Here is a 14,582-nt window from a genome sequence, read left to right on the forward strand (position 1 = left end):
TTAGGAAAGATACTTTTATTCAGTCTATGGAGTAGATATACTTCACAGCATGTTTTGGTTTGATGGGGAATTATTCAATGAGTAGTGCATTGAGGTGAGTGAATGATTAAGGTGTTATCTCACAGACACACATAGGGTTGATTTACATTGTCAATGTTTACCATGGTAAGTCAGGTTTTCTGGCTTTGCTTGAGGGTTTGTTGATGCAGGTTATACTCATAGAGTCGGGTCAGGCTTTTTCATGTTTTGGTTGTAAACAAAGGTCTAGTGTGCAGCAAGGCTGCAGTATGATAGCTCCCAATTCTCCAGAGATTCACAAAAGTCAGAAAGTGACAGAATAAATAGAGTTTTTTGAGTGTTTTGGTTGGTTATTTGTATGGTTAGCTATTCACTGGATACCAGACAGTTTTCTTTTGGATGTGCTTTGACTTCAAAGAGGGTTTTCAATACAGAGTGTTGTCCAACTTCATCTTTTAGGATGTTCTGCATTATAAGAGAGTCTCAAAGTTATTGGGCTTCAGTGAGATTACAAATGCTTTGGGGAGGGTAGTCGGATATCCAGGTTTGTCACATACATTTGGTTTGTTCTCATAAAACTTGGGGTGTCTGGCAAATCACTGAAGAATGAAGTCACTAAATATGGTATAGATTTGAGTGAGAGTCTTCATATCCCTCAGGAAACACATGCTAACACAACTCCTGTTATTCTATTAACTTTCTGGGATGCAAAAGCACAATTTAAAACCTGTCCCGATATTGCACCTTTGTTCCCCCGGTTGTTTAAGCTTTGTCCAGATTTCTTGCCCTAAAAGTGGCAGGTTTTAGCTATATTAATAATAATAATAATAATAAGTAGAAGAAGAAAAAGAAGAAAAATAGAAATTAACAGAAGCCATGCATTGGGCAGAGGAGTATAATAGTGGTGCAGCCAAATGATGGGTTAGTCTGATCCTTTATCACAGGAGTTATGGTTATGTTGGTGATTGAATGTGGTACACAGCACATTTAGGTAAGGATTTGGTCATTTTCTTATGTTTTAATTTCTGGAGCCGTACCTTCTTCTATTAAGGAAGGACATTTTTTGTTATAAAAAATAAACAAACAATAGCTCAGCAGGTAACATGTTTACTTGGTGCAGAAGACTAGGCTTTTATTTACACCAGATACTAAGGTTCTCTTTAGATAAAATTTTCATTGTGTCTCCGGGAAAGCTACTTTGATAATAGGAGGACATGCAAGCATATAGTATGGGACATAGGTGTGTGTGTGTGTGTGTGTGTGTGTGTGTGTGTGTGTGTGTGTGTGTGTGTGTGTGTGTGTGTGTGTGTGTGTGTGTGTGTGTGTTTACATTTTCATTTAATCTTATTTATTTATTTATTTCTAGTTTGATGACCGGGGAAGTCCACTGGGCTTAAGGAGCCGTTTTCAGTGGCGGCCCGGGGAGAAAAGCTATACAAAATACACTAAGGATTCAAAATACAAGTAATAATACAGAAGAAACACAACAGTTGTAAAATACAAATATAAGCTTATTTACAAATCAACTAATACAAGCATAGTTACAAATCAAAAGAAGAGCATTTACAATATTGATCTAGGATAAGTAATTGTAGTTATATGTTGTTGACACTAGTAAGTTTGAAGCCATATTTATATAACCTATTGGAACAAGTAGAATTTTGAGATTAAAGGTTGCAATTTAGAGAAGGCAGATTATTGGAGTATTATTTGCTCCTATTTGTTGAGAAAGTTAGTATAAAGTAGATGAAATAAAGGTTAGATATTGAGGGTTAGAAGGGATGAGCTATGTTGGAAGAATGCAGTTACAATATTTTTAGTTGTTTGCTTCACCTTTGCAGAGAATTGGAAATGGGTAAGTGTGGTGCTAGCTAGTTAGTTTCCTCCTATATTAGTTGTTTATATAATGTGATGCACAAAGTGTGGGAATTAGGGCTTTGAGAAGGGGGTGATTAGTATGTTGCAATGTAATCTGCACGATTAAGTAAGAAAGAGTAGTAATATATGTATAGGCAACAGGGTGCTATGAATGAATGAGCAGTTTAGAGTTGGTGAACCGTATTAGGCAGCTTTTGAAGGATAGTTTGAGGGGATTTTCTAAGTATAGATGATAAGAAGGGTCACTTGCGAAGGGGGGACTTAAATGGGTGCGTAATATATGTAGTAGTTAATTTTGTTGCTGGTTTGCTTTTCAGATGACCAAGATGAAATTGTTAAAAGAGCAATGGATGCAAATAGTGGTTCAGGCTGAGGAGTTATTCAAGGAGTTATTCAAAGAGGTAGAGGTTTCAGCAGAGGTAATGGCGGACCCGTTAATGACATATCAGAAGAAGTCACAGGAAGCATAAGGAGGAAGAGCAGAAGATGTGTGTTTCTAATGAAAAGCAAGCCAAGAAGTCAGTGGTTGGAGCAAGAAAAGGGGCCAACAGATTACTGCAGGCAGAACCCCAGCTGTCTGCAAGTAGTGAAAGGAATGTGGAATTTGAGTTTGTGTCAGATGGACCAGAGGTGGATAGGCTAGGTGAATTGTTGCAAGGTCTGTATGAGTCAGACTGTAGTAGGTTTCAGAAGGTGCTCAGATTTGAGAAACGAGTACAGGACATGAGTCAGGTGGGAGTGGCAGGCAATGACAAGGGAGTAAATACTGTGGAGCCATTGGTTGAGGAGGTACAGGGGCAGGTAGGTCAAGTTGCAGAGGTGAATGGATTCCAGTTAGGGGCACAGACATTAGAATGGTTGGCTACCCAATCCTTTTTAGCAGGGGGACCAGAGGTCTTGATTACCAAACATATAACCATGATAGTTAAGGAAAATTTTTTGAAAGGAGATGTGTTTTATTTGGTTGATGCAAATAGAGTACAGAGATTGGTTGAGGTAGAAACCTCCAGGACAAAAGATTTGTTGACTGCTTCAGTGGCATTAGAGAGGAGACAGCAGCAGGGAAAGCTTAGGGCATGGTCCTGGGACAACTGCACCCAGGTTTTGCATACTATTTGGCAGTGTTTTGGAGAAGGATGCATCGTAGACCATGCCACTGTTGGCATATTCCCTGGTTGTGGTATGATCAGTGATTCCATAAGAGGAATGCTGTTGAAAAGACGGTGCAGTGGGAGGTAAGGCATGCAGACATTAGGTTGGCAACTATGCTTGATAGGGTAGGTAGTCAAGGAAAGTTCCAGAGGAAGTCAAATGCAAGAGCAAGGACATGTTGGGCCCCATAATTGGGGTAGGTATTCATGGCCTTCATCTTGCTTTCCACATGTTTGTTCAACCTGTGGGGGAACTTTCTGTTCAACCTGTGGGGGAACCTATGCGGAGGCAAAATGCTGGTGTAAGGGTGGGGTGATTGGTCAGGCAGCATAACTGCCACAGGACAATGATGGACATATGACCATTTGTCAGCCCAATTTCAGGAGTAGGGGTAATTTTCAAGGCCAAAGGGAAGCCTTGTACTTTTAAGTGTAAAAAGGTAGGCAGACATTCCCACTCGCCCATTAACGTGTTAGTCTTAACTGCATTACTTAAGGATTCTCCAGATTCAGAGTTAGTGGATGATTTGATAGAAGAATATACAGGGGGTTTTGCTATTAAGTCCACTGTGGAGGGGTAATGATGTAGTGTTTCAGAATATGAGATCACTCAAAGGGAAAGAAGGTATTGTGCAGAGATTAATAGATAAAGAGACAGAAGGGAGGGCAGTTTTGGGCCTTTTTAAGGAGCTGCCTTTTTAAGGATTTTGGATCCCCCCTTTGAGATTAGTACCCAAGAAGAAGCCTGGCTGTTTCAAGCTGATTCATCATTTATCATTTCCAGAATGGGGGAGTGGTTAATGATTACATTTTCAGAGCTGATGCTCAAGCTTTGTATTTTTCAATTGATAACGCAGTATGGATTATTAAAGAGTTTGAGGATCCATGGCTTGTGAAGCTCAAAACTGAAGCTGCTTTTAGGCTGTTGCCAATTGGACAGGTCAGCTGGCCTTTGTCGGGGATGTTTTAAATTATAAATTTCACTTTGATAAGGCTATGGCCATGGGCTGTGCCATCGTGTGTTCTACATTTGAAAAGATTAGTTCAGTGTTACAATGGATTTGGAAGCAGAGGATGACCAATCAAAAGGCAGCTCATAACCTAGATGACTTTTGTATTGATGGGTGAGATGGAACAGAGATTTGTTGGTATTTACAGGTGTGTGTACTGAACTGGGTATGCCGATAGCACAGGACAAGCTAGAAGGTCCACGTTAAGTGTTAACTTTCTTAGGATTGATAAATGATGTGACACAGGGCTTGTTCTGTTTGTCTCATGACAAGTTAATGAAGTTGAAGGGTCAGTTTCAATGAATTAAGGAGAGAGAGAGAGAGAGAGAGATCAGGATTAAGGCAGTAATGGAATTGCTTGGTTTGTTGAATTTTGCCTATAGTAATTGGGCTGGGTAGAACTTTTTTCCGGTCAGTTATCAACTTATGGTGTGTGGGGGTGCAAACACCATTGAGTGAGATTCACCAAAGTAATTAAGGAGGATTTGAGTTTATGGTTAGTTGTTCTAGCTAGCTTTAATGGAGTATCTTTTTGGTGAAAATAGTGGGTAATGCAAGATGAGTTTTGTTTGTTTATGCATGCGGCTCGGGCACATGGCATCTGGACTTATTTTGATGATGAATGATTTGTGGCAAGATGGCCAGTGGAGTGGACAAATAAATGGAAGAAAGATGTTGCAGTTTTAGAGATTATGCCTGTTTGGGCAGCCTCAGTTATTTGGAAGAAGAGGTTGTAAAATAGGAGAGTTTTTTTCACTTTGATAACAACAAAGTGATGCAAATCTTGGATAGAAAGACAGCTTTAGTTTTGTTGGTTTTGATGAAGTTGGTGCTACAGTGTTTATTAATTACTTCCATTCTTTCAGCTAGGCATGTGCCAGGTCAGGTGAGTCACATAGCTGACAGCCTTTCTTGGTTTTAGTTTTGCAAGTTTTGGTCTCTGGCACCAGAAACAAATGTGGAACCCGTAGTACTGACAGATGAGGTATGGAGCACTGGAAGTCCATAGCCTATTGGTGGAGCCATCGATCTTGGGTGGGATCCACCTGGAAAGTGTATAATTCAGATTTATTGTCATTTTCATTATTTGGTGGTCAGTTCCAATTGATGGAGAGAGAGTGGTCAGTAGTTTTGGTGATGTAATATAGGTGCATAGGTGGTGTCAGGGTGAGGTGATCAGGTAAATCAAGGTTTATTTAGCTGCTGTCAGTGCAGCACCTGGGTTGGTAGATTTGGAAGATGTGAAAAAGGCTTGGATTGTGAGTAAGATGTTGAATTGGTGGGACACGGTCATTGACCTTTTGAAAGGTTTGACTCGTGTCAGGAAGCTTGTTAGAGTACTTTTAGAGTAGGGGAGTTGTTAGGATCCTTGTTGTAGAAGGAGGTATGCGTTATGGATTCAGCTGTGTTGATTTTGTATGACTTTTAATAATGCATCAGCTAAGAAAAGGGCATCGGGTAGTTTTGCCTAAAAATATGTAAAGGTTGTTGTGTTCAGTAAGTTTGGGTAAGTAGTTGCAACCTTTGTGTAGATGAATAGTAAGTGGCATTCTGTTTTGGGCAGTTAATGGTAAGGCAGTGTTGGGGTACAAGTTTTCTGCACATTCATTTAGGATCAGGAGAATGTCTGACTTAATAGAGGTGAGAAAATTAGTTGAATTAATCAAAAGAGAGGGGCATTGGTCATCTAGAGCCTTTTAGCTTATATAAGGTAATGGATGGTGGCTATTAGGTTAATTATGTTTTTGTATTGCAGTTGGAAATATTGTCATTCTGGGACACTCATTTGTTGTTTGGGTTATAAGGAGAGCAGTAGTAAGACCTGGGGAAAGCATGTTGGGTCTTATAAAAGGCAGGTGGAACATTTCATGGCATGGATTTAGAGCTCTAAAATGATAGCAGTTCATGGTTAAGTTTGAAATGATTTACAAATTAATGACCCCTCCCCAATGCACTCCTCAGCTAAAAAAAGGACATCATATTTTACTGTAGAATGCCAATTAGTGTTTTGTACCAATTCCTACTGATGCATTCCCTGAAGAGCAAGAAAAAAAAGAAAAAAAAAAGAGAACATGAATTGCCTTTCTGTACTGGCATTTCAGTACACAAAAAATAAAAAAAAGATTAAAATGCAGGAACCTTGATCATGCCCCATAATGCACCCAGGGCAGTTGCCACCATCGCTGTTACTGATTTGAGATTCATAGTTATAGTCTGTAGAAATATAACAGGAACCTGTGTACTAAATATGTTTGCCTTAAAATAAAGGAGTAAAGCAGGGAAAAAAGTCTAGCTATTCAGACATGCATAACCAAAAAGCACATAAGAAACTACAGAATATTTTATCAAACTGAGCAGCAACAATGCAAATACATAGATACTTTTTGATGAAAGGAAGAGATGATAAATGCTGTGAATATACTGCATCCACAAGCAGTTGTACTATGACAATTCTAAGTATACAGAAAGTGGTTACCTTATACCAGTATCTAAACACAAAGGAGGGGCTGCTATTGATTCCAAAGGCTCTGTTAGTGATCTTGATATTGGTTGGGATAGAAAGGAAGAAAACAAGAGAAAATGAGAGTGTCTAGCAAAGAGATGGGTGGATTGCGTGAAAGAAGACCTGCAACAGCCAGGCATGACTGTCAAAGAAGGTAGGAGAGTGGCATTGAATTTAGAGATATGGGGACAGTTGACATGACACTCTGACTCCATGTAAAAATGGGAAAAAGGGAGCTGATTATGTCAAAGTTAAAGTCAAAGTAAACTTTGCTGCCATGCAGATTAAACAACGTGTGTATCACTGAACAAAATTTTGTTACTCCTTCTTAAAGTGCGGACATTATCACACATAAACAATCTACATTACAACTATGACTGACATGATGCACATTATGATATTGGTTAGGAAAAATCTTTGAAAGATTAATTACAGTAGGGCCTAAGTAAAGTAAGAGGTACTCAGTAATTAGGAAAATACACTTTTCTTCTGCTATGTGAATCTAAAGTACAAGACAGTATCATCTGCTGAAGACAAGAACAACACCAGTAAGTAATAAATAACTTGTTAAGAACTAGTTTTACAGATGGAAGAACATTCTCATTATTCTGTTATTAAATCATATAATGCAATTTCTTAACAACTCTAAACCAAACATAGCCTAAGCTATATGTGCAATCAACAAATGTGTGCATTTATTGGGGATTAGACTTCACTTTTATTGCTATAAATGCACACAGCTTTACTTTGAACCTCATAAGACATCCAGGTATAAAGAACTCAGAAATACATTCTAGTACAGATGTAATGATCAGACATAAACTAGTTTGTATGAGGCATAAAAAGTGATGACTGTTTTGACGTGGGGTCCAGGGAAGTAAATAGTGTGGGAAGAAATAGCCAGGGAATTGTTATGGCTAGGCTTGTATAGGCCCTAGGGCCGATAGCCTAGTACCAACCTATGAATTTATGAACCTATGAACGTCCAGCCAATATCCCACCAGACTGCCAACAATAATGTGATATCCCTCACTTAAAAACCTATTCAGTAATTAAGGATCCTCAATCCTCACCACTGACTCCAGTGTAGGAGCATCTCAGAAAACACCAGAGCACAGAGCACACAAGAGTAAAATTTCACAATTTCCCTTAAGAGCACAACAGGAGCATGTTCTATTTTATGGGACTGGACTATATACCTATGTCCTCCCCCAAATGTAATCCCTTATCATATATTTCAGAGTAATGTGTTCCAGTTTAAGCCTTCTGACTCACATTCAAAATTAAATCTTACACACTCAAACACTTATGAGAAGCCTGACACAGATTTCCAGCTGTGTCCCTGCCCCAATACAAATGATAATGCTGCCACCAGAGTCAGACAGGTCTACATGTCCTTCAAATGGTGATCAATTATTAAAAATTAAATATCAAAATAAATGATAGCAATGACCAAATGCAGTCGGGCATTTGAAGTGACCTGGTGAGTATCAAACATGTATAAGCACTCTCTAATCTTTAAAGAATACGCTGACTGTCCAGCCACAATGTAAAATAATGAAAAACATTTAATAACAGGTAAAATTATTACAAGAATGTAAATCAATAACTTTCAATGAACACTAGAATTCAATCACCAGAAATATGAAATTAAACTGTAAGATAGAAGACCATCATCTTAGAAAAACTCTAGATAACTCAACTTTCCTAATCTAACTAGAGAATACTGTCCCTGATCTAATCTAAAACATAACAGCAAGGCAAAGGCTGGCTTACAGTTTTTGGTGAGTCCTTCTTCCTGGCTATGAACTGCACAGTCCTGTAACTGACTGCAACTCTTCACTAACTGCTGGTCTTCACGAACTGCCCAACAACTGATTTCAGCAGTCTCTTTTATATAATCCAGGGTAACAGTCTCAACTGTGAAATTTTAAAAAAAGTTATTTTCCTGTCAATCAACATTCAAATAATCACCTAGAAACCAGAACATTCTAATGACATCACCTACTGTTCAGCTGATTCTCTACAGACAGTTTGTATTTTAGAATTTCCCTCACAATGATGTGCAATTAGAAATGTATCAAAACACTGACAGGTTCTTTAAACATTTTGTATAAGCAGGGAGATACTCAACATTTTAAAAACGTATTTACATTTTCACAATTTGACATGCCGGCATACAGTACAAGTTAATTTGAGAATATATACAAATCTCCTGCCAAACATGTTAACACAGATGACAGTGTTTCATTTTCTTTACAAATGTAATCATTTAATTTACGTTACTGTCATCAAGCTTACTGAATTTTGTATAATAATCTCATTTGTACTAATGATTTTAAATTAAAACATTAGGATGTTGTTTCTGAATAAAACACAGATAGTATACTTGTTTATAAAATGAAAGTACAGTCAAGAGCATTTTTCTTTTTTTTAATTACAAATGAATCATTACAGTGGTAAAGGTAGCTATTTATGCAACATATTTGCATGGAAGAATGCTACCTTATTCTTCTAGAATTTTGCCAAGTTAGCAGGTATAGAGCAAAGTTGTACATGATTGCCATGACTTTACATTTTCTGCCATATTTCCATTGCATACAGGATCACAATTCATTTTATTGGTGTGTATCTTAGTGCTATATCCTACAAATGTACTAGTAAGTTATGCCACAAACATTAGGATTCATGGCAAGAAGCAGCTGTAGTACTTTTTTAAGCTTTGCAAAGAATGTATAAACAAGAATGACTTCAGTGGGTGGGTGTAGAATCATTTTATTGCAAAATCACTCTGGTTTGGTGCTGTAGTCTTTCCACACTGAAACATGTTGTTGTGAGAAGATGCTTTGCTTTGGTAGGATCATGAAGTCAGTAGCTTTTCTCAGGATTAAGAAGAATATAATATGTAATTGCTGAACATAATGACTCATTTTGATTCCCCTGTGCTTACAGATTTATCATGCAGAGTAAGAAATGGCCTTTTTTTAATTAAAACTGTTAAGAAAATAAACTGTACTCTGCATCCTTGAGATATGAGAAGGAATCACTAAATTCTAAATATTCAGAATTTGGTGTATGCTCATAATCTGAGACAAAAGTATACATCAAGCTTATGAGTTGTTGTTTTTTTAACCAGCGCAGTAGTACCTTTCTATTCTGTAGCAAAAACAGAACTGCCAAATGTAATCCACATCTTTTAACGGAATTACAAATGTTACCCAATATGCAGCATTCTTCAGACCTTAGTTGCTAAGTATTTTTAGTTTTAACACATCAGCCATGTTCTGCAACATTTTATGTTAATATTCAGTGCATACGTCAACACATTTCTGTATAGGAAGGTCTCTGACATATACTAGCAGACTCAAAAACACAACCTGTTTTATTGTCATTCTTCCTTAGGTCCTTTACATACAATCTTTTTCCTGATATTTACTACATTAATTGTGGTTTATTCTATTAATTGTAGAGTTAACTCACAACTGCTGTGACTTTCTTTTTTTACTGAGTATTTCTTCTTCAGATTTAACATTCTGTATATGATGCATAACAACGCAGTCATATTTCGCCTCACCTATGAACCTCTCATCTAAGCAAACATTTAATATTCTCTGGTGTGTTATAAAGGGGCCCTGCTAATACAAACATTATATTTTTAAATGATTTCCATGCTCTGCACTGTCCCATGGGTTATACATTTTCTCTTCATTTGACTGATAAGAACTAGTTAACATGGTGTTTATTCATACCCTCTGCAGTACACAGTGCATTATTACTGCTCTTGGCAGCACTGGGTATTGCAATACAGTCTTCCCTGACCACAGTAAGTTCTTTAATAACATCTGCAGTGTGTCTTTTTATCATTCATAGTGCTGTTAAAGGTATTTGATATTTGTCATAAAGAGAAAATCTGGCATAAACTGCTATGCATCACAAATGAGTATATATATCCTTCCAGTAAATATCATGCTAAAAAGAAACTTTTGTCTTACTCATGTTAATATTATTAAATCATGTTTATTATGATCTTGCCACCTATTAAAAGTACAGGTCACTTTCACTGAGCAGTCATTTTTGGTGTTGTAATATAAGCATTTACCTTTACTCCTGCCTTCCTTTTTTTTGAATACTTATTTCTGCAAAGTTTTAGAAACTATAGACATAAACATAATTAATAATTACTTTTCAGAATGGAACATTATTTCCTGCAAGGCTTCTTTCTAGAATATTTCCACATTGACTATTGAGTGTATTATTTCAGCATTCTTAAGAAGTCACCCGATAGTGGAATATTATGCCATACAAAAAAGATGTGTGTTAAACCACGTTAAATGGGGTGGTATATCGTGCAATAGTAACCAACAATCTAATTTGTTATCTGAACCAAACTTTATTGTGCAGTCTTTGGCTCACATCTGGAGACTGAGTGACTAAAACTGTACAGCAACACTGCTGTTTATGGGATTCTAATATTGACATGAATAGGTATCATGGCTAAAACATCATGACATGCATATAGTAAATACTATTGTACATTGCTTAAAAAAACACATGCATGGGAAGTAAGCCTCAATAACATGCACAGAATACCTATCCCTGTACACATTATTTATAATCACATTAAGAAAACTAACCAATTCACACATCTAATTTGTAATATAAGATACACTAATGGCATTGTCAAAAATGCAGCGGCACATATGTTGTGCATATTGCTCTTTCTATCTGCTGCTTATTTTAAATGAGCAAGACTATTAAAAGTTATTTTGACTGTTTTTTAAAATGGTTTAGTCCTATCAAATAAGGCATGTCTACATATGTACATCTGTACTACCAGTGGTGATAAAGGGCATGTACTTTTTTACTTTAATTTTGGATGGACTGACTAATTTATTGAGTGGTGACAACAGGAAGAAATTGTTAAGTCTTAGAGCTAAGTGGCAGAGTCAGCTTTTACCTCATGGCACCAAAAGGCTACAAATATGATTTAGCTTATAGCACTTTTTGAATTGTGTAAGACAGTTGATTAACTGTGTCAAATGAAATCTGTTTTATGAATTGAAGGGTCTAATTGCTATATTTGACACCAGTACAAATGAATCTGAATTGATTCAGTTTATAAGAATACTGAGAGGTCTCATTAAGATTTTCTAGCATAAATAATTAATGTTTATTTGATTTTATGGATACCTATGCCCATGCTTTTGTCATTTGTTTCAGTTGCTATAAAATGTACATGATAGGGATATGGAGTATGTTGTGTCTTTCGGCTTTTCCCGGTTAGGGGTCACCACAGCGGAACTCCGGACCGCTAATGATTGGCAGTAGGTTTTTACGTGCTGGCTTGCCGGGCCTAACGTACAACCTTCAACGAAGGAATGCCCATGTCACCACACAGAAGATGCTCTAACTGAGAATCAAACGGGCAACCTCTAATTGTGAGGCAACAACGCTACCGCAGCACCACCACCGCAGTACATGATAGGGATATGGAGTACAGTTTCTTAAAATGCACCAGAGATGCAGCATTGTAAAACAAGATGAGAAAATTCAGAACATGCAAGAGGAAAGTGAATTGAGGAATCTGGCAGAAAATGTTAATTCTACTAGAAAATAAGTATGCAGTTATTATGGGATAGAAACTCAGCTTAGCGTTTCTCTTAAAGAACTAGAAGAACAGATTGCTTTCTGGATGAGGATATCTGTTTTTTGATGTGTATGCTTGCATTGCTCTCCTGTGTTTTTGTTCTCGTTTTATCGCACTGTTATTTTACTTCAAAAAATTGACTTGGTGTGGAAAAATATTTGGTTAAGACAGAAAACAACTCTTGCGGTACTTTTTGTGAGATTCATGGACATGACTTGTTTAGGAATTGTGGGGAGAGCTAGAGACTAGTAGTTTTATTTAAAGTAAGAGGGAAAAAAAATCAAAGTTTTCTTTACTGTGCTACATGAGCACACTGTTGAGTACCGAGCTATAATTTTATCTCTCCATCTTGTCCCTGTCAAATTTTTAAGCCCAAGGGTTTTTGAGTTATCTGGCCTGTAAGTTACTGTACCTTCAAATGATCTTGCCACGCTAGTCTCTTTTCTTCTACTAGTGACTATCATAATAAATGCATTATTAGAGTCCTTCCTTTAAACTAATTAGAAGAATTAATTGGCCATCCCATTAATATCTTTACACCCATTACTTGTATACACCAACTTACTAAGCTATAACAAGTTCCCAGTTTAATTCACTTTTGTCACCATTATCCAATACTGTTCTTCAAAGTAGATATAAACATATGAGGAAGAATGCACAATTTATTTTTAAAAAAATATTTACAAAACTCAGCAACTAGTTTTTGATTAGTGGTGCTCATTTCTCTGGCTTATAATTTTACACAGGTAGAATCTTATTTTGTATTCGATAGGTTGGCATTACATGATCTAACTTTCAAAGACTTGCGACCTGAAAGTTACCTCAAGCAATGTTAGAACTACCTCTTGCTCACAGAATGTACATTTCTAATTAATATGACAGTCGTGTCAAAGCTGTAAGCATATCCAGATTACTAAAGCTAGTTTCTTAGTTGTAGCCCCAGCATATGATTATACAATTACCCCTATCACTGCATACTGAAAGGAGTCTTTATCTTTATAAACATAAACACGAGTACTAAGTTCATAATCACTGTGGCTTATAACTCAACAGTCAAAGACCTCTGGTCCTTTTCTCATCTAGTCCTCATGTGTGTGCGTCTGTGTACAAAATTGTCAAACATTTTATTTCTTGTTCATAGGTAAGTACTAGACTATCTGCCCAAGGGCATCTATAAGCCTAGCCAGAATGTGTTGGCTTTTGCTGCCCCCTTAGATTAGTTCCCTGTGCCTCAGTCCAGCAGAGCCATTAGTTCCCTGTGCCTCTGTCCAGCAGAGCCACCGCAGTGATCCCCGGGGAAAATGTTCTGTTTCTTATCCACTCATCAAGGTTTCTCTTGAAGAGAGTTAGTAAGGGGCTCTGCCTAATGTAGATTGGAATCCTGTTCCAAAGCATGGGAACTCTCTGGGACAGGAATCTATCCCTTCAGCATGTCCTATTTATCGTTGTGGTGAGGTTTATATCCCTAGAGCATGTGGCTCTTGGAGATTTGTTTTTTTTTTTAGTTTTAGGTGGAGCATGTGCATCAATTCTGGGTTGGACATGGCCTTCTATGTCAGGCAGAGATCACCTCTGAGTAAGTGGTATGCAACCGAGTACAGCTGGACTTTCTTCAGTCTGGCTGCATAGGGCATATGTTTGAGGCCAGTAATCCTCTTGGTGAGGTACTTCTGTGGTCTTTCCAGCTGTTGCAGGTGTCTTTTAAGGTACATCCCAAATTTGGCATTGTACTGTATAATGGGTCTGATGAGTAATGAGTAGAGGGGCACAATAACCTCTTTTATTCTAGATGCGAACCCTTTTGTGATTAGGTGGACCACACACAAGAATTTTCTAACCACCTTGGCAATATTATTATCAAAGGAGAGATTACTATCTACTTGGGTCCCCAGATCCCTTATTACATATTCTGTATTTAGGGGACTACCACTTATGTTGTAGTTCACGGGTACTTTGTTTTTTCCAAAGGGGATGACTATACACTTTTTGGCATTTACCTTGCGGCCATGATTTTGACACCAGGTATCCGTCTCAATGAGACCCTTCTGGAGGATGTCTGTATCAGCTGGAGAGTCAATTATGGCCCCCAGTTTGCAGCCATCTGCAAACTTGGTCAGCCATAGTCCTCCTGTGCTTGCCTGTACCTCTGAGAAGTATATACTGAACAGGAAGGGTTCCAGGACTGAGCCCTGGAGGACGCCACTTGTAACTGGGTTTGAATCGGACCTAGAGCCTGCAACTCTCATCATGTGGGTTCTATCCATGAGCAAATTGGCAACCCATCTCATGACGTAGGGGTTTATGTTCAGGCTAGTGAGCTTGTCTATAATACCAGAATGGGGAATAGTGTTGAAAGCCTTTGTGAGGTCTAGATA

This window comes from Protopterus annectens, chromosome 5.part1 (genome assembly GCF_019279795.1).
Source record: "Protopterus annectens isolate FY-2018-M chromosome 5.part1, PAN1.0, whole genome shotgun sequence".
Taxonomy (NCBI): Eukaryota; Metazoa; Chordata; order Ceratodontiformes; family Protopteridae; genus Protopterus; species Protopterus annectens.